This window comes from Thunnus albacares, chromosome 23 (assembly GCF_914725855.1).
Source record: "Thunnus albacares chromosome 23, fThuAlb1.1, whole genome shotgun sequence".
Lineage (NCBI taxonomy): Eukaryota > Metazoa > Chordata > Actinopteri > Scombriformes > Scombridae > Thunnus > Thunnus albacares.
In genome coordinates, this window is record NC_058128.1 from 785,001 (window position 1) to 807,500 (window position 22,500).

The following is a 22,500-nucleotide window of genomic DNA, read 5'->3' on the forward strand; positions in this document are numbered from 1 at the left end:
ATAATGAACGAAATGTCGTCGGTGTTTATTTGCATGTAGAGCGGGGAAGTGAGATCCGATCACGTGGTCACTCAGGACGCACGTTAACACCAGGTGAGTCGGATTCGACCGTTTACCTCGTCATCGTCACGACGACAGATAAAACATTTGAGTTGTGAGTTTAACAAACCTTAAACACATCAGTCTCCACTTCCTGGATCACATTTCATCATCTCACCTCAAACATCACGCCGCCCGCTGAACGCAGCAAAGGTCAAAGGTCAAACGATGGAAAACATGATGGAAATATGATGTTTCTGTTAGTTAGTTTCCTCTGTAGCGCCGCCGTCAGGACAAATGTTACATCACGTCATGTCTTCAGTCCAATTAGCTGCATTAAATCCTCGTTTAGTGATTTAGGAGGAAGTCTGAGCGAAGAGATCAATGACTGAAAGTGATCTACAGTATGTAGACGGACTGCAGTGTGTTTCCAGCTGGTTTGTTGAAGGATCTTTGCTGTTTGCATCATCAATCATTAAAAAAAGAACAAGAAGAATAAAATAGTAAACACATAAAACTTATATGTGAAATAATCTTTTAAAAGACATGAATAACATGATGATCTATAATCACCAAGTTAAATCAAATTAATTTCCTTTTTTAAGCTTCTGCAATGTTTTCTTTATATTTAATGTTTTTATATCACTTTAAATCATTTTTTAAAAATTTAAAAACCTATTTTATGAGTCTCAAATCGTTTTATATTGTTCAGACTCTGAATGAAAGCTGCTAATAAAGTTTGGTTGATTGAATATGAAATAAATATAATATAAATATATATAATAAATATAAGTCCTGAATAAAAAGCATCCTGATTAATAAAACATGAACTCTGCAGTTTGTTTACAGTGACGCTCTGAGGCTTTTAATGTGAAGGATTTTTATTGTTTCCTGGGTAGGTTTGATTTATTGATCTGCGTGTGGCTGATTTACTGTGTGGAGTCTGTTCACAGCTACTTATTGACTCTTAAACTTTGACCTTTGACCTCTCCGGGATCAATCCGAGTCCACAGAGGCTGTTTGTGGTGAAGTGGCCTCTTTACACACGTTTAAAAATCCATCGCTGTGAGGTCACATGACCCTCAAACATCCGCACTTCAGTCCTTTTATATCTGCTGAAATAACAAGAATCCAAAATTTCAAGGTGAATAATATAATTATATAAAATAAAGAGTTCTTCACCGTCTGTTTTTATTTTATTCTTCATGTTGCACAAATCAGGAGACTGATCATCGTCACTGAAGAACCGAGAGACCTGTCAGCCAATAAGACGCGAGCGTTTCCACCTATTTTACTGTAAACCCTCTGATTGGTCCCTCTGATCGTTCACTCTGATTGGTCCCTCTGATCGTTCACTCTGATTGGTCCATCTTATCATTCACTCTGATTGGTCCATCTGATCATTCACTCTGATTGGTCCCTCTGATCGTTCACTCTGATTGGTCCCTCTGATCGTTCACTCTGATTGGTCCATCTGATCATTCACTCTGATTGGTCCATCTGATCATTCACTCTGATTGGTCCCTCTGATCTTGCCTCCGTTCTGTCACTGAAGATATAAAATTACAACACTGCCGTCTTCTTTAGGTTTACGGTCCTGGTTCAGAGATCAGGTTTACGGTCCTGGTTCAGAGATCAGGTTTACGGTCCTGGTTCAGGATCAGGTTTGCGGCCCTGGTTCAGAGATCAGGTTTACGGTCCTGGTTCAGAGATCAGGTTTGCGGTCCTGGTCCAGGATCAGGTTTACGGTCCTGGTTCAGGATCTGATTTACGGTCCTGGTTCAGGATCTGATTTACGGTCCTGGTTCAGGATCAGGTTTGCGGTCCTGGTCCAGGATCTGATTTACGGTCCTGGTTCAGGATCTGATTTACGGTCCTGGTTCAGGATCTGATTTACGGTCCTGGTTCAGGATCAGGTTTGCGGTCCTGGTCCAGGATCTGATTTACGGTCCTGGTTCAGGATCTGATTTACGGTCCTGGTTCAGGATCTGATTTACGGTCCTGGTTCAGGATCAGGTTTGCGGTCCTGGTTCAGGATCAGGTTTGCGGTCCTGATTCAGGATCAGGTTTGCGGTCCTGGTTCAGGATCAGGTTTGCGGTCCTGATTCAGGATCAGGTTTACGGTCCTGGTTCAGGATCAGGTTTACGGTCCTGGTTCAGAGATCAGGTTTGCGGTCCTGGTCCAGGATCAGGTTTACGGTCCTGGTTCAGGATCTGATTTACGGTCCTGGTTCAGGATCAGGTTTGCGGTCCTGGTTCAGGATCTGATTTACGGTCCTGGTTCAGGATCAGGTTTGCGGTCCTGGTTCAGGATCAGGTTTGCGGTCCTGATTCAGGATCAGGTTTACGGTCCTGGTTCAGGATCAGGTTTACGGTCCTGGTTCAGAGATCAGGTTTACGGTCCTGGTTCAGAGATCAGGTTTACGGTCCTGGTTCAGGATCAGGTTTGCGGCCCTGGTTCAGAGATCAGGTTTACGGTCCTGGTTCAGAGATCAGGTTTGCGGTCCTGGTCCAGGATCAGGTTTACGGTCCTGGTTCAGGATCTGATTTACGGTCCTGGTTCAGGATCTGATTTACGGTCCTGGTTCAGGATCAGATGATCGTCGTCCTGTCAGCTAATCACACTGAGGTCATCTACTCTCAGTGAGGAAGAGGAGGAAGAGGAGGAGTTTCACTTGTTATTGTCGGGTTAAATCTCTCATCTCCGATATTAAATATTATTAATAATAAAAAGTCAGGATAGAATAAACTGAAGGAGAGAAACATCTCTTTTTATCTTCTATTAGTTTTAGATTTCTGCTCTTCAAACTTTTCTTTTACTTTGTTTCTTTAACGATTTTTATTCTCATCCAGGAACAAACAACAGGAGCAACACTGCTGCATCCAATCAGAATCATTTCCACCTGGTTAGTAAACAGACTTCACCTGTTTGTTCTGATTCACCTTCAGACTAATGAAACTCCTCTGTAGTCTTCCTCCTCCTCCTCCTCCTCCTCCTCCTCCTCCTCTTCCTCTCCTGTCGTCTTCCTCTCAGCTCTGAGTTGCAGTTTATTTCTCTGTGTTTTTTGTCTTTAGTCTTCGCGCTCTGATTGACAGTCGGGCAGCTCGCTGTTCAGGGGATTTCTCTGTGAAATAACATCATAATCCTATTTCCTCCTCTAATCCCCAAATTTAATTTCAGAAGTTCTGGAGAAACCACAATATTGAGATGTGCAGGATTTAACCGCGAGCATCAGTGTTGAGACAGATAAACATTTGACTGGTGGCCTTCAGGACAGATGACGGCGGCCCGTTCGCTCTGACTTTCATGCTGGATGATTGTTTGAGGATGAAGGTTGAATCACAGCGGGAAGCTTCCTGTTGTTGAGACTGTTTGTATTCTTCCAGCAGACCGACTGACTGTTAATGTCTGAAAATTACATTAACGTGTCGCTAATATGCATCAACTGATAAAATCCTTGCAGACATCATTAAACAGAGCTGAGAATTCAATATAAAACTGAATTAGTAAAGTTTAATAAGCTTGGTGACGTAGTGACGACTCACAGGGCTAGCTGGTGAAATATTTGTAGCTAACATGCTAACCTGCTAGCTAGCTGGGCGAGTGCTGGTCAGTTACTCTTTTTAGTATTTTTTCACCATTTTACACCATTTTGTTGAGTAAGAGTTTATTGAAGAGTTAAAATAAAGCACACAAAGTTTTATTAGCATCATGTCTCTCCATCAGAGGAGCTTCAGTAAAACTGGATGTTAGCAACACAGCTAATATGCTACGAGCTTAGGTTCTGACGATAGGTTCACCAAAGATGAAGGTTTACTATGATCACGTCTGAGATTATATTCAACAGATGAACTCACTCATGTCTGAGGTCATTTCTCCTTCTTTTTAAACTGTTTAAAGCATTTAAAGATCATTCTTTACCTTGTAAACAGAAATTTAACAAAATGATCTTAAGCCAGTGTCCACTTATCTGTTCCTGGTCGCTGACACATATTTATATTCTGGGGCTCTACTGGAATATCTTTATATGATTTCCAGTTAAAAACTCCTTATTTATCTTCTACTGGTCCTTTATGCAGCCCCTCAGTTCAGCCTCTGTCTGAAACAGGCCGTTTTAGCTCCTGTCTCTTTAAGGCCCCGCCTCCTGATGAGCCCACTCTGTTCTGATTGGTCAGCTTCAGGAAGCTTCCTCCGGCTCCGGAGGCTACGTAAACAAACTATAGTAGCAGGATTTCACTTCTTTTTCTTCTTCTTTACTCCAAATGTCAACTTCTCAAATCCATCCGTACATGTTGGAGCTGAACAACACATGGAAACACCTTAGCAACCACCTTAGCAACCACCTTAGCAGCAAAGATCATGGATGCACATTTATGGACATGTGACCAGCCGACCTCATCGTCAAGAACCTGAAAAACATCTCAAACAAAGCGTTCAGAGCAGGTTGAAGCCCTGACTTTTGACTTGCAGGCAAATATTAACCTCAAGTTTTGAAACTTTGACCACGTTTAACATCCGACATCAGGACAGGAAGTAAATATGGACCCTTTAACGTAAGAAGGAGAACGTTTATATCAAATGTGTCCTGCAGTTTCTCCTGACAACTAAACCCTGACAAAGGTTTTTCTGGTTCAGGTTCAGAGAGGATGGAGGTCTCACTTTAATACTGAAAAAGTCGAAAAAAGATGACTTGAAGCAAAACTTGAGACACAAACTCTGATCTTTGTATAACTAGAGCTGAATATCAAACCTCAGTACGTTTTATAATCTTATTATTTAATGCAATAGTTGCTGTTTAAAACGTAAAATTACATTTAAATAACATCATAACAACGTAAGTTTAACTTCCTCAAACGAAGGTTTTAATAAAAGTTTTAGCAGATAAACATGTTTCACAGCAGGACACAAACTTCCTGTTAACTGATTCATTCGTCACAGTGAATCAAAGCTTCATATAAACAGATTAACCTGAATTAAACTTGAACTGACTTCCTGCTGCAGGTGAGCTCCTCAGGCTCTGATTGGCTGTCTGAGCCCCCTCCTCTGTCTCATCTTCATCACTCAGAGACAAAAACAAACTAACTCGTCACGGAGATTAATCAGCAGCCTCGGGTCTGTTTATCACACCGTGGAAATCAGAAACCATCACAGGTGAAAGTTTACGTTTCTGTTTAGATTAAAGTATCTGAGAGAGAAGAAGAAGAAGAAGAAGAAGAAGTTTGGTTTGATGTTGGATGAAAACCTCAAGAAAGAAAACAAAGATTTCATTAGAGGTAGACGTCGAAATGAATCCAAAACAAACTCGCTGAAAACTTGAAAGGAACTTTGAAGATGGATTAATGAAGACATGAAGAAGATCAGTGAGGAGCTTCATGTGTGACTCACCTGTTCAGCTCAATAACCTGCAGAGCGATGCTTCATTACAGCCGCAGCACACAGTCAATAACTCATCACACACACACACAGACACACACACACACACACACACACACAGACACACACACACACACACACACACACACACACACACACACACACAGACACACACACACACACACACACACACACAGACACACACACACACACACACACACAGACAGGTGTGCAGGTGGAGTTCAGCAGCTGATCTTTAATAAACTCTGAGGTCAGAAAACAAATCAGATCAGAAGAAGAAAATCTACAACAAAATAATCCAGCCGTCCTCACAGGAAACTCAACGGTGTAACTCTAAAAACGACCCCCAGCTACGCTACCTGGCGACCGTAGTCATGACGACCTGAGAAGTGACGAAGATGACGTCAGTGTAAGATGACATGATGAGATGATTGGACCTCATTAGGAGGCGGGTTGGGGGATGGATGGATAATGTAACGTTGTGGTGTTTACTGTTGCCATGACGACGAAGGTTACCTAACTTCAAGGAAGTATAAACCACTTATCAAGTGATCGTTTTAACCCAAACCAGGATGTTTCCCTGAACCTACCAGACGTTAACCACAGCGCTGTGACATCATCAAACATCATGCCACCTGAGTTACCACTCCTGTCTGCCTTCGACGATGATCTGCGTGACATAGCGTGTTTCCCGGAAGCTGATGACTTACACGGTCTACTCCGTACTGCTGTTGCAGACAGTGGGTTGATGCTCAGCAGTCCACGGGTCTGTACCACCACTTCAGGCCGCGCCTCGGTGCTGAAACATAAAATTAAACTAAAAGATGACGTGGTGGTTACTCAGCGCTCCTATCGATTGCCCCTGCAAAAGAAGATTGTTAAGGAGCAAATCCTGACCAGGCTTACTGGTGGTTCCTACAGTCTTTAAAAGTAGAATGGGAGGCAGAGCCTTCAGCTATCAGGCTCCTCTCCTGTGGAACCATCTTCCAGATTCAGTCCGGGGTGCAGACACCCTCTCTATGTTTAAGAGTAGGCTTCAAACTTTCCTTTTTGATAAAGCTTATAGTTAGGGCCGACCAGGCTCACCTTGGATCAGCCCTTAGTTATGCTGCTATAGGCCTAGACTGCTGGGGGACTTCCCATGATGCACTGAGCTCCTCTCTCCTCCTCCTCCATCAATGCATGTCACTAACTTGACTTTTTCCCCGGAGTTCTTTGTGCTTTCTCATCTGCAGGAAACCCCATAAACCGTGCTGACATGTTGGCGTCCTTCCGTCCTTCTCCAGCTGTTGCTGTTTGTTGCTGCTAGTCATGTATCTATTGTTGTTGTTGTTGATGTTCTGCTTCTCTGGATATCTGGAGAGCCCAGTTGAGTGATCCAGACGGTTTATCAGGCACTGGTCAAGGATGACAAACCTGCCGGTGAAGTAGACTCTGGTTTCATCATCTTGGAGGATAAAGTTTACAGGAAAACCAAACATCCTGACCAGGGTGACATATAGCAGGTTTATGTACCACAGACTTCGTTCAGTTGTCCTACAGGCATAGCACGATAATCCTTTGAGTGGACATTTTGGACATTATAAGACCCAGCAAAGGATTCGTGAGGTTGCATACTGGCCGAAGATATGGACAGATGTTGCGGAATATGTAAAATCCTGTACTGTGTGTCAAAAATACAAACCTGAGTCTAGGAAACCGGCTGGCTTGCTCCAACAGACCCAGGTACCGGAGCCATAAGGAAATGCTAGGTTTGGACCTCATGGGTCCTCTGCCTCGTAGCTCCCTGGGAAACACCCAGTTACTTGCTGTGGTAGACTATTATAGTCGGTGGGTCGAGTTGTTTCCGGTGTGTTTGTGTCTGCGGATGTTTGGTCAGACCGGGGACCTAACTTGTTAGAGACGGTTGACTTTAAATAATCCTCCATTAATCTGAGTTTAATCTCTTAGACTGAACGAAGCTGCTGCATCAGATTCATAAAACAAGAAGGAAACTTCTGCAAAGTTACATTTGCATCTTTTTAAACACATTTCTTTATTTAAACACGTTTTTAAAAACTCAGTGAGATGATTCAAAAGTTAAGTAAATATTTCATAAAATGTGTAAAACTTTGGTTTCTAGATTCATGAAAGAAAAATATTAATAACCACAGATTAAAAACATTTTATTAGTTTTTAAAAATATTCTTTAGAAATGACAAATTTCACACATCAGCAGGTTCAAATGTAGGATGTTAATTTTTTTTCATTTTACATTAATACTTCATTTTATTTAAATCTTTTTAATTTGTTTTTATCTGTATTTTAAGAATAAAAGGTAAAGAAATCATAAACATTAATAAACTTCATTCAAAACCTCCCTGACACTCACATCAGTCATTTAATTCATTAAAGTCCAGCCTGTTTACAGTATGTTGTGTGTAAACAATAATAATAATTATTATTATTAATCTTTCTGGGCATGTTTTCTTCTAATTTAGAAAATAAAAGCTGGATATTGAACATCTTTTTTTAGGATGTATAAATGGTCTGCAGCTTAAATTTAATTCATTTAATTAAACATGTTGATGCTTCCGGCTGGTAAAAGACTCATCAGTGTTAATGAAATGTTCTTTATATCTGCTGCTTTATAAAATAATGATATAAAACCAAATGACAGAAGTTAATAAAACAAACCACATGAATGTTTCCTTCCTGATTTATTTGAAGGTTTTCTTTCTTTCAACACGAGGACACAAACAGAACCCTTGAACATGAAAAGATCCTCCAGAGAAGGTTTCACACTCCGACCTCAGTCATAAAAAAATCTTTCACTACAGACACATTTCCAAACTCATCAGAGTGTTTCTGTCATTTTTAAACGAGTCTTTGGTTTCAGTTTGTTATGAAAATCAGCTGCTGAGACTTGAAACAGCTGATCATCATAATGAAACACATATTAAAATCAGTTCATTTGAGTTTTATTTATTCATTTATTTATTTATTTATCGTGTTAAAATGGTGGAGTGAAGATCAGACTTTAAATTGATCAGACATGAATGTTGTTAAAGGATCACTCTGCTGATTTTCTATATTTGTCTTCATGTTTGGATCCAAACCAACAATAAACTGATGTACTAACGAGTATAATGTGTGTATCAAAGCTGATATATCTGATTCCTCCGTTGTTGTCCAGAAACTAACGTGACCAAACTCTTCATGATGAAGGAACATTGTGACTCACTGATGTGTTTTTAATAGTTTCTGGACAACAACGGAGGAATCAGATATATCAGAATACAACAACTAACAAATCTGATTCTCTGATGGAAGAAAATGTCAATAAATCAGAGTTTAATTACAGTCAGATATCTGAGTATCAACCGTCTGCTTCAACCACAAGAATTCATTTGTTCAAAAAAAAAACCTGCAACTCAACTCCCACAACGTGTCGTATGCTCTGATAACAGTTTGTCTCTGACGCACCATCCATCAACAGATGGTGAGCTGTGACTGTGTGTGTGTGTGTGTGTGTGTGTGTGTTGGACGGACATTTCGTTCCCAGCATGCATCAGTCACAGGAAGCGGTGTGGAGCTGGCAGGTAGGAGTGACAGGTGGACGACCGCAGGAGGAGCTGAGGTCAGCAGAAACACGTAACCGTGGCAACAAGACAACAACACACCCAGTTACTGTTTGACCATGTGACTGTCAGCAGTGTTTCTGGCCGACTGTTGTCGACAGTCTGATATTTGCTGAATATGATATAATGTTCTTATGAGCTTCAGGAAATAATGATCCATGTTTCACTGTCTTGTTGTTTTAACTGGTTGTTGTTTACTGGTCCAACCTGTTGTGATGTGTTGTTGTTGTTATTGTGTGTTACTCTTCTAGATTATATTTCTTTTTAGGGACCGAGCCCAACAGAAAGGCAGAGGACTACTGTAAAACAATAGGTCTAAGGGCGTGTGTTTGTTTGTTTGTTTGTTTCTTTATTATTATGCCACTTAAACCCTAAATTTGACCCCCTAAACATGCTCAAAAACTCACTAAATTTGGCACGCACATCAGGTCTGGTGAAAAATTTGATAGCATGTAAAATTATCCCCCAAAGTGCCAAAATGTGCTCTCTAGCGCCACCTATGTAACTAAAATGGCTGCCACAGCCCGTAGGAATGTCGTAGAGAGATCAAACCAAAACTCAATTATTCGTCTCATCAAGACCTACAAATCATACACTGACACCCCTAACAGGAAGTCCGCAATTAGCCTTTCAAAATAAGACTTTGCCCCAATTTTGGCCCCCGAACAGACGCGGCGTTAATGGTATCGGCTTCAAACTTTAATGGTTGACTTATGACACTGTGCTGAAAAAAGTTGTGTGTCAAACAGAAGCTTCTGACGTCTAAACTATAAGTCTGACCACTTTCAAACCTGTATCAATGGATTCGCCATGAAATTTCCTACTAAAATATGATTTTTAATGTTAGATTTGGCCAAAGTCATGGGATTTATGAGGAGATTTCACAAGAAGCGTACTCTAAAATCCTCCTCTCCAACTGCTCCTGGTGATGTCACTCCCTCAGTGCTGTGAAACATTCCGCAATACACACTCATTATAAAATCACAGGAGGAGCAAGAAAAGACTTTAAAACTCACACTCTAATATCTCAAAAACAATAAAAGATAGAAAAAACATGTAAATTCAAGATTTGTAGGTCAAAGTCTCGTGACTCATTTAAAGTTCAAATGAAGTTTGTATCTAAAACTATGTGGAAGCAGTAAATGTTCAAAAAGGTGTGGGTTCGCTCACACTCTCCATTCAAATATATGAGTATTTTTCTGTGTCCAGCTGCAGTTACTTATTGTCTCTACACACCTGACAGTACACATGTCAATCAAACTTTCAAAATAAAAGCACACCACACTTGTAAGAAATATCCCTCATTTTTAAAAAGCAAAATTATCTGATCCGACCTGCTTGCAGCTTTAATTGCTGTCATGTGTTCACCTTCAAGACAAAAGTGAAGATGCTTAAAATAACGATTATATTATATTATTATATATTATATTATAGTTTGGATCAATACAGCAGCAACAACATCAGGTTGACTTTAATCTGTTACAACAACAAACATGTTTAACATGAAGATAAATAAAGTTATTATAACTAAAGTTCACCTGCGTCTACACATCCAGGTGTCTCTCTCGTGCTTTCTGTGGTGTTTTGATCTCGTGTTCATGTGTCTGGTTTCCATGCGTGTTATGGTCGATACGTCCATCTAAGTGATTCTCCTTCCTCCTCTTCCTCTATAGGAGCCGCCAGTGATGAAGCAGAAAGTTCATCGAGACACGACCCCGGGTTCCTCGATACTCCGCCTCATCACGACTCCCCCCTCGTCCCCCGTCGTCCCACCGTACACGACCCAGACCGACCTTCTGTTCAACCTGTTCACCCCCCCGGCGATCGACCCTCTTCATCCCCCTCCTCTACCTCCAATCATCCCGACACAGCTGACCTTCATCACACTCTTCTTTTTCTATATCGCACACACGGCCGCAACTGTCAAATAATACTTTACATTTTAAAATCCCAAATATACAGAAACAGTTAAAAGTTGGGACACATGTTCTCACACTAATATATATATATATATATATATATATATATATATATATATATATATATATATATATATATACATATACATATACATATATATATATATATATATGGACAGTAACTAATTTACTCACATACTGTATTTAAGTAGTTTTGAGGTACTTATACTTTACTAGAGTATTTCCATGTGATGCTACTTTATACTTCCACTACATTTGACAGCTTTAGTTACTTTTCAGATGAAGATTTGACATAAAATAATTTAGTTTAATATTCTAACTGTTGTTTAAATCAGTCTTTTTTTAAACGTGGTATTCTCTCTTTGTGTCAAAGGTTTTATATATAAATAAAGTGTATTATTACTTTTATTAAAATATTATTATTATTATCTAAAAATGCTCCACATTAATGAACTACAGCATTAAAATGTTTGTTTGTTAGTTATAAAAACAAACAATATAATAATAAAACACTCTCTGCATAACCAGCACTGTTTCTTTAATACTTCAGTAACATTTACAACTCAGGACTTTAACTTGTAATAAAAGTATTTAGAGGATGTGAGTACTACTGTCACTGCTGCTTCCTGTAAACATTTTATTTGTATTTAGTTTTGGTTTGTTTACATTTGGACTCTTTCTGAGTCACAGATTATAAAACTCGTCCAGTTTGATCTGAATCATCTCTGAACCCTCAAATCTGCTTTATGTGTTTCATTACTGCAGCGGCCCGACGGTTACACCCCCCCCATCCTCTCCTCCCCCCTCCTCCCCCTTCCTCTCCTCCCCCATCCTCCCCCATCCTCCTTCCCCCCTTCCTCTCCTCCCCCATCCTCCCCCATCCTCCTTCCCCCCACCTCCCTCTCATCCTCTCCTCCCTGCGCCTCCCCATCCTCCTCCCATCCCCCCCCTCCTCTCTCCCCTTCTCCCCATCCTCCTCCCCATCCTCCTCCCTGCCCTCCCCTATCCCCCTTCCCCCCACCTCCCTCTCGTCCTCTCCTCCCTGCCCTCCCCCCTTCTCTCCTCCCCCCTCCTCCCCCATCCTCCTCCCCCGGGAGCCACATATTCACTTCAGCTTCATTCTCCACCTTTCTATTTATAGAGCTGCACCTCCCCTCTCGCTATAGAAAAAGATTGTTTTGAGACGTGGTCATAAAGGAGCAAAAGAAGAAGAAGAAGAAGGCCGGCAGGATTTGAAAAGCAGGACTGGGAGGAGACGGACTGCGGCAACAAGGAAACGAAGCAGGAGGCTGAAATAAAAGCTGTGAAATCTGCATTAAAGACAAAATGCACCATAAAACATGATTAGTTGGAGCGTAAACAGGATGTTTTGTGGGAGGAGGATGAGATGTTTTATGCAGCGCAGCGTCGTGTCGACAGAAAACAGATGATTTATGTTTGAAACTGTCTGGCTGGTCTGGAGATGTTGCTGCTTCCTGTCTCTGCTCCTCTGAGCTGAAAGTTTGAATCCAGGAAGTTACGATGGCCTTCAAGATAATTATCACTAAAACAGCCTGAAAGCTTCAGATTGGTCAGCTTGTTTTTTTTTTGCTGAATCACATGTTTTATTTTCTTTTCAGCTTCACGTCTGTTTACTGAGACTTTAAAGGACGAGTTCACAGTTTATCAAGTCCATCTTAAACCAACAGTCAGTGTGTTTCTTGCTGTAATCATTCCTCCTGTTCATACTGACCATTAGAAGATCCCTTCATAATGACCTTACAATGGAAGTGATGGTGAAGCTAATATGAAGCTTCAGCGTCCAAATGAGTCAAATCAAGTAGATATCTTTCAACGTTACAGTCTTTTTAGTGCCAAAGTTCCTCTTTTTGTTACTATACTTCCACCTGCAGCTCAACAGGGAAACACTGTCCGAGGAAACACAAAGAGGGAATTTGATGCTAAAAAGACTGTAAATGTGTCAGATATCCACTTGATATGACTAACTCAGACTGCTGAAGCTGAATAGAAGCTTCACACAGACTTTTAAATGCATTTTTTCGCAGTTGCAAAACAGTAAAGTTGCAGCTAAACAATGAGCTGAAACTCGCTGTAAAAGTAAATAGCAGAGTGAGGTGAGGTGTGTCGTCATTTGATCCATCATTACTATAAAATTATTGATTATAGCAGCTTTAAGTTTAAGATTAGGTTCATGTTTAGAGGGTGGGAAATGTATTTTACCAATGAGAGTCCTCACAAACATAAATATGTGTGTGTGCATTTCCAGTTAGAGGATTGCCTGGTTTATGGCTTCACACACACATGAAATACATTGAAAGCACATTTGAAGGATCTTTTAATATCCAGTATGAACAGGAGGAATGATTACAGACACCTGACTGCTGGTTTAACACACTGGAAACACTGGGAACACTGGGAACACTGGGAACACTGGGAACTGGTCCTCTAAGAACAAATCTGTTTGTATGAGTTTCCTCGTGACCACGTAGTAAATGCTCTGAGATGCTGTTCCACGGACCAGAGCCCCCCCCCCCCCCCAAAAAAAAAAATTTAGTAGTTGAACACTGGAACCAGTGGAGGATGTTTCATCTCGTCTCTGATCCTCTCTGACCATCAGACAGCAGGTATTTGATCTCCTGCGGTTTTATCAAACGTTTTTTGTATGAATAAAAATCAACTTCAAACCGTCTCAGCCTCGCTACCCACAATGCACCAGTGACTTGCTGCTTTTGTTTGTCTGAATTATTAAAATCCACTGGAACCAGGATACATAATTTATTTTTTATTACATTACCACAACGGCATAATTGCAGACGTCAGGATGAATTATGGATGAAATTTACCCTCAGAGCTGCTGCGCACATGATGTGTTACCTTCAACACACACACACACACACACACACACACACACACACACTCACACACTCACACACACACACACACACACTCACACACACACACACACACACACACACACACAAATATACTAATGGATTTATTGATCACGTTCAGGAGAACGAGCTGCTGCTTCATGAGGTTTTTACTCATTTTTTTCCTTCTTTTTCTCTGTTTTACAGGCAGAAAACTTCACTGAGCTCTTTCAAGTAAATAAGTAGAAACACAATTTGGCTCTTCGGTGTCTAAAAAGCATCACGTCTCCTCAGTAATTATCCTCGTTAGTTTGGTTTATTTAAAATCTGACGTGAGGAAAAGAAAAAAGAAAGAAAGAAGAAATTTCTCTGTTTGTTGCATCACTGCGTCTTTCACAGAATATCAACACTTCCTCTCAACACGGAGGTCAAGAGACACACACACACACACACACACACACACACACACACTCTGACAGTCATCATGAGGCTGTTTTGGCCGCAGGCGGCGGCTCAGTCGGTCAGACGAAGAGATCCTGACCTTCATCTCTGCTTCAGACACTCAAACACCTTTTTATACAGATACACCTGTTTGTACTGCCGCACACACACACACACACACACACACACACACTCATATACCACTGTCCTGCATCCCCACAGCCGCTCTCTAATTGGCCACGGCGGACGGCGGTGCGGACAGGAAGTGGGCTGCAGGGTCGTCCTGCTGCATTATTCATGAGCTCGTTAGTCAAACATATTTAAACTGACAAGAATGCTTCTGTTTGCTGCGATTACTGAAGATCAATATCCAAAAAAAAAAAGAAAGTGCAAACAGAAGACGAGTGTGATGGATGTTTCAGGTCACACGGCGGGAATTTACAACCACGAGAGAAGATTTCCTGAAGGAAACAGGTCGGCGGGTGTTTGAGGAGAGAAAGAAACTCATCAGTGATGTTACTGCACGAGTTATTTATCATTCCTGCATCTGTTCAGAGGAAGAGGAGATGTGATGATGAAGAGCAGTAACACTAAATGTTCTTTAGAAACGTTGATCTAACGCTAAATCAACAAAAACTAATTACACGCAAAAACACGTCAACCAATCATGTTTCAACTCATTTAAAATGACGACAGGACGTTTAAAGACTTTAAAGAGATTTGATGTATTTCTTATATAAATCCTCGCAGCATTAGAAATATTAATGATTATTGATCAGTTTGATCAGATTGTAAATCAAACTCTGGTTTGGTTCCTTCCAGGAAAAACAACTTGAGAACAAACGACTAAAGCAGTAAAACAAAAGACATCATTATATAAAGAATATCATCTGTGGACGATATCTCGCTTTTATCTTGTGATTGTCTTGTTTGCAAAAAGATATTAAATCAATCTGCTCACATAAGTTACAAATAATATAATAAATAAATATAATAAATAATATTTAAATCAAGAATATTATGATTTGTTGACAATATGGTTTGGACACAATAATGTGTGTAATGTGATATAAAGTGCAGGATAAGTGATTGACAAGAAGACACGTTAGAGACCAGAGAGAGAAGCAGACACAAACAAACAAACAAACAAACAAACAAACAAACAACAAACACACACACACATATAACCAGTATTAAGCTTCCTTCTTTTAAATTGTCTTTGTTTTTCTTTCATCTTTCAGGAACGTTCGAATCTTCACGTCTTCTGTTAAACTGTTTGTTTACTTCAGAACTTTCATCATCATGTGATCGGCTTCATATTTTTCTGATGTAACTTGGTTTGTTGGTCCCAAAGTGTTTCCACTCATATTGGACCAAACGCTTCTTAATTGAAATGTGTTTCTGTCAATGATGCAACAGACGAGCAGAGCAGAGCGAGACGGATCTGATGTCTGCAGACAAACTTCATGAGGTTCATGTGAGAAACTTTAAACTACTCGATTTTCATTCTGGTTGTTGTTGAGTCTTTTGTCTCAGTGTGGCTGTAATTTAAGAGATCAGCAGGTCTGACAGATGCTCTGATCTGTTAAACGCCGACTGAATCAACACTTCACAGCTCACATACAGACAATAATCTGTGTTTGCATGTAACGAGGACGGCCGAGTGTGTTTACGTCGGACGACCGCAGAAGCACTCGAGCGTGTTTGAGCTCTTGTGGATGTAAACATCTCTGTGTTTACTCTGCTTCTCCCTCCGTCTACGCTGCGGCTCCCAAACCGGACTGTCGACATAAATATGAGGAGTAACAAGATGTCAGACGGGAAATCTCAATATATTCACAGACAATAAAACAAAGCTGAGTGTTGAACAGAGTAACAATGACTGTGAGCAACATCTGTAATATGTGTGGATAAAATCTACGACGTTTGCACAAGATGTGAGAAAAATGATCCTCAGTTTGTGTTCAAGATCTAAAACATCACGTCTTACACTTCATTTGAGCACTAAAGATTCTTAATTTAAAGATCCTCAAATTATTACCGTCATACCTTTGATTTGAGTTCGTAAAGTTCTTAATTTGAACGTGCAAGATCCCCAACGTACTCACAAGAGCTGCACTCTGCAAATTCCCTTAATATGAGCAGGCAATATCGTTAATGTCAGTCCTCAGTATCCTTTAGTTGAGAACGCACAATCTGTAACAATCTGTACAATAACAACACAAAATAACGAAGTATAATAAGATAATATATCCCACTATAACGAGACGGGGACAACGGTTTTGAAACATTCCAGTTAAGTCTGATAATAATAACGATCTGTCAAATCACTATTGACAACCAGGCAGACGGTTCCTGGGGATTATTCAGGCAATTAAGATAAATTAAAGTTGGGTATATTTTCTCAAATGAGCAGATTGAATACATATCTTCATAATTCATGATAATAAACTGTTAGACGATACCGATACCATTCAACTTAACAGTTAGGAAATTGCTTGAACATTTACTGAAGTAATACTTATTCAATTAGTTTGCTGAAAAATCCATTATTGGACTGGATGTTTGAGATATTTATCACCCTGTAGCTAACAAAGGGTTCCCTCCCCTCCCCAACCCACAATAGTTCATTGATACATGCTGGAGAAATGCATAATATTACAACATTACATCAACCTACAATTGCATATCTTATAATGTCACATGAACAACATCTGTTTAAAATACAATACAAAATCTGTAATTTAAGTGTTCAAGATGCTCATTTTGAACGTGCAAGCTCTGCAATCCTTCAGTTGAGTTCATAAAGGCCTCAGTTTGAGAACAAAGTTCATCATATTTGCAAACGATATCATATTATATATCTTGCATACACCACATAATATCTGATTATTCAAATTGTTTTTAAACTTCCAAAAGTCTTTTCAAAACCAATTAAAATTCATTCACATAATGAGTAAACCAGTAACTCCAGACTGGTGTTAATTAGAGAAAACAAATACTTGATGTCCAGTGATGAACGTCTTTAGTTGCAGTGGAACAGTCTCATAATGTGCAGGAAACCAGATTATAAACTGATCCCTTACACGGTTAATCAGCCATGACAGTCCTCCAGGTAATGAAGTCCAGCCGAATGGTCGAACAGTAATCTGCTGCTGCAGCTCGAGGCGTCCAATCAGACGTTAGCTGGAGCAGAACTGGATCAATGCAGTTTTTCTCCTGCAGCTGAAAGTGAGCTGCTGTCTGCAGGCTCGATGTGGAGATGGAAATGTGTGTTAAACAGAATCAGCAGCTCAGGTTCAGTCTCACTCGTCCCGCCGTCACTTCAGATAAACAAAAACAGAGCGCCATCGATCAGCGTCGCTCTGAGGGTCCTGAAGCTGCAGAGATTTTTAATTAATCCTCCTCCTCCCTCTGCCCTCCCCCCTCTGTCATCCAGCCGAAGGGAAAGGAGGCCAGAGAGACGGAGGGCAGAGGGGAGAAGAAGAAGAAGGAGAGGAGAGAGGAGATAATTAGAAAACACCGCTCGGAGCTGAGAGGAATCAGTCACCTGATCCCCAGGTAAGAGCTGTCAGCTGACAAATGAGTCGGGATTAATGTGAGAGGAGAGAGGTTACCTGGAATTTCATCATCACCTCCAACACACACATCCACACCAACGTCACATGACTTCTGGCTGAAATCACACCGATTAACAGATGTGAGCATCAGGCAGTTTTTTCATTTTCAACTTAAAGATTAAGTTTCTTTTATTAGCTCTCGGCTCAGCTGGCAGGATTAATGTCAGTACAGATGGAACGACTGTAACAATACATCACATACAGCAGTGCAAACATAAAACATACACAGCTGCACATACCGTACAATACAAAACTGTATATAACTGTATATAACTGTATAAAACTGTATATAACTATATGTAACTGTATAAAACTGTATATAACTGTATAAAACTGTATAAAACTGTATATAACTATATGTAACTGTATGTAACTGTATGTAACTGTATATAACTGTATATAACTGTATAAAACTGTATATAACCGTATAAAACTGTATGTAACCGTATATAACTGTATAAAACTGTATATAACTATATGTAACTGTATGTAACTGTATATAACTGTATGTAACTGTATATAACTGTATGCAACTGTATATAACTGTATGTAACTGTATGTAACTATGTAACTGTATGTAACTGTATGTAACTGTGTATAACTGTATATAACTGTATGTAACTGTATGTAACTGTATGTAACTATGTAACTGTATGTAACTGTATATAACTGTATGTAACTGTATGTAACTGTGTATAACTGTATATAACTGTATGTAACTATGTAACTGTATGTAACTGTATGTAACTGTATGTAACTATGTAACTGTATGTAACTGTATGTAACTGTATATAACTGTATGTAACTGTATGTAACTGTATGTAACTGTGTATAACTGTATGTAACTGTATATAACTGTATGTAACTGTATGTAACTGTATGTAACTGTATATAACTGTATGTAACTGTATGTAACTGTATATAACTGTATATAACTGTATGTAACTATGTAACTGTATATAACTGTATGTAACTGTGTATAACTGTATGTAACTGTATATAACTGTATGTAACTGTATGTAACTGTATATAACTGTATGTAACTGTATGTAACTGTATGTAACTGTGTATAACTGTATGTAACTGTATATAACTGTATGTAACTGTGTATAACTGTATGTAACTGTATATAACTGTATGTAACTGTATGTAACTGTATATAACTGTATATAACTGTATGTAACTATGTAACTGTATATAACTGTATGTAACTGTGTATAACTGTATGTAACTGTATATAACTGTATGTAACTGTATATAACTGTATATAACTGTATGTAACTATGTAACTGTATGTAACTGTATGTAACTGTATATAACTGTATGTAACTGTGTATAACTGTATGTAACTGTATATAACTGTATGTAACTGTATATAACTGTGTATAACTGTATGTAACTGTATATAACTGTATGTAACTGTATATAACTGTATGTAACTATGTAACTGTATGTAACTGTATGTAACCGTATGTAACTGTATGTAACTGTATGTAACCGTATGTAACTGTATGTAACCGTATGTAACTGTATATAACTGTATATAACTGTATATAACTGTATAAAACTGTATATAACTGTACGGCTTTGGTGAAGAAGTTCTGGTCACTACAGACGGTGAGCTGGGTGGAGGAGGGTCGTGGTGTGTTCATGGAGTCCAGTGTGGGGAGTTTACAGTCTATTGTGTGCTTAAATGTGTTTCTGTACCAGACAGTAATCGATATTGACAGGAAGCTCTGGATTATACTGTGTAAAATTAGAACTTGCCTGACAAGTAGAGTCTCTGTTGGGCTTCATGGTTGGCGTTGAGGTCCCATTTCAGGTTCTAGCTGATGGGTGTGCCAAGGAACTTGAAGGAGTCGGTTATTGTAATTGGTTGGCTGTCGATGAGAAAAGGTGTTTTCATTGATTGTTTTGTTCTGAAGTCGATGATCGTTTCAGTCTTTTTTGTGTTCAGGACCACCAGTTGACTGATGTCTCCACCTCCAGCCTGCAGGCTTCATTGTCTTTACAGATCAATCCTACGATCGCGGTGTCGTCTGCGTGTTTCAGACTCCTGATGGAGTTTGATGTCGATCTGAAATCATTGATGAGGAGGGAGAAGAGCAACGGGGACAGAAGGATTTTATTCTGTGGACGACCACAAAGGAGATAGATACTGTAATTTAGAATTGTTCAATATATTTGTTATTATTTGGCTGAAACCAGAGGAGAGAAATTTACATTTTACATTCTTTGGTTTCATGATGGCGCCCCCTAGTTTTATATTATTTACATTAATTATTGTTCCACCATCCGCTTACATAGCTGGAGTCCATATTTCCAAACAGCAAATTAAATCTTAAATAAAGTGACGACGTGTTGTTGCCATCAGCAGACGGTCACACTGAGCCTGATCGCATCCTGCTCCTCAACACACGACTCTGAACAACAACAACATACATCAGCTTCCTGCTAACGTCTCCGTCTGATCTAATTTACAGACATAAACGCATCTTTCAGTGGTTCAGCTCAAACACAAACTTCTCTAAATGATTATAGAATCAATAATATAGTGTATATAGTTTAGTGTCTTCACTAAAGACTATTTATTAAATATGTATTTATTCAATGACACACCTGAACCAGTTTAATGCGTCTCTACCTGCCAATCTGGACGTTCAACAACAAGGCAATTCACATTTACATAAGACACAATGCAACATAAAGAGGATTTAATAAGAGAAACATCAAACAGAGGATTAAAAAACAGGAGAATGAAATGACTGAGAGATGAATAAAAACTCCAAAATGTAATTGAATAAAAGGAGAACAGAAGAGTTTTCAGCCTTGATTTCCTCTTGAGATAATGAATCAGAGGCAGATGTTATCAGCAGCTCAGTGTGAGAGGAAACTGATGAAGTAAAAAGAAACCCTGAAGCAGGAGGAGAGAGTCTCTAACACAATAATTATTTTACCTCAGGAAGGAAACACACACTCTGATATGTGAGTGTGTCCGCATCAGTATTCCAGTCTGCTCCTGACTTTCATTAGAAGCAGTGAAAAACAGTGAGAGGCCGATCGATAGAGTTCAGCTGCTCGACAGCTCGCTGAGAGGAACAGCGGCGCTCCAAAATATAGAAATATTACAAAAAAACCAGAGAAGTCAGACCTCACAAGCTGTTCCCGTCCTTCTGAGGAGAATGTTTATCGACGAGTCGGACGGACGAGTCTGAACCAGACTGGAAAACACCAGAAAACCTGCTTTTACATAAACAGCAACAAATTCATGAGGTGATAAAACATCTTTATTATTTATAGTTGAAGTGACAGTTTGAGATGTTTGTGTATGAAGTTAAAGCTCTGAAAGCAGTTGAAGTGAGATAACAAACATTAAACTCTCTGTGGACGTTCTGGGTGGATCCTCGTGGTTTTGAGACTCTGTGATCTTTTTTTTTGGAATTTATAATCAATTCCTCATTTCATTAGCGACCCGCTGAGCCGCCTCGAGGACCCTCAGTGGTCCTCAGACCTCCAGTTGAAAACCACTGACCTCAGAAGTAAAGAAATAAAGAGTTTTACATCCTCAGAGTGTTTGTTTTCTTATACAGATTCACACACACACACACACATTCATACACACACACACACACACACACACACACACACACACACACACACACACACACACACGCTGGTCACCCTCTGTGGGTTTCCATCAGACTGCAGTAATGGTTTTTCTGCTTTGCGTGGAGACGAAGGCTCCGTGTATCCATCATCATCAGCAGACTGTTACTGTCCATGTGAGGACGTCTCTGTCAGCGAGACGACCAACACATTCACACACTAACACACACACACTAACACACACACACACACACTAACACACACACTAACACACACACTAACACACACACACACACTAACACACACACTAACACACACACTAACACACACACACACACTAACACACACACTAACACACACACACACACACACATACGCATACACATACACACATACACTAACACACACACACACACATACACACATATGCATACACATACACACACATACTGACACACACACACACACTGACACATCAACACACACTGACACACACACTAACACACACACACACTAACACACACACTAACACACATACACACTAACACACACATACACACACACACTGACACATCAACACACACTGACACACACACACACACTAACACACACACTAACACACACATACACACTAACACACACATACACACACACACTAACACACACACTAACACACACACACACACACACACTAACACACACACTAACACACACACACACACACAGTTCATCCAATAAGAACAAAGACAGTAAACGAGTCGACATGCAGCTGAAGCTGTAAACAGGAAGCAGTGTGAGGATCTCACTTCTCTCTCCTGCAGTCTGTCAACATGAAACTCTCCCGTTCAATCATCACAACAAAACATGAACAACTGTGTTAGAAAATATCTGCTTCTTTAGTAAAAAGTCGAAGCTACAGACTGTAGAAAGAAAGATTCATTTTCAGCTGCAAATATCTAAAACAGTTTT

The 22,500-nt window shown here is 39.8% G+C and overlaps 1 long non-coding RNA gene across 1 annotated transcript; it reads right to left on the reverse strand.

Annotated features, from left to right (window-relative positions):
* Window positions 1-15,897: 15,897 nt before the first annotated feature.
* On the reverse strand, window positions 15,898-18,243 carry LOC122975153. Its single transcript, XR_006400577.1, has 2 exons — window positions 17,923-18,243; window positions 15,898-17,733 (listed from the first exon to the last, which is right to left on the reverse strand). It is a non-coding gene; the product is annotated as an uncharacterized LOC122975153 (long non-coding RNA).
* Between the last annotated feature and the right edge of the window lie 4,257 nt (window positions 18,244-22,500).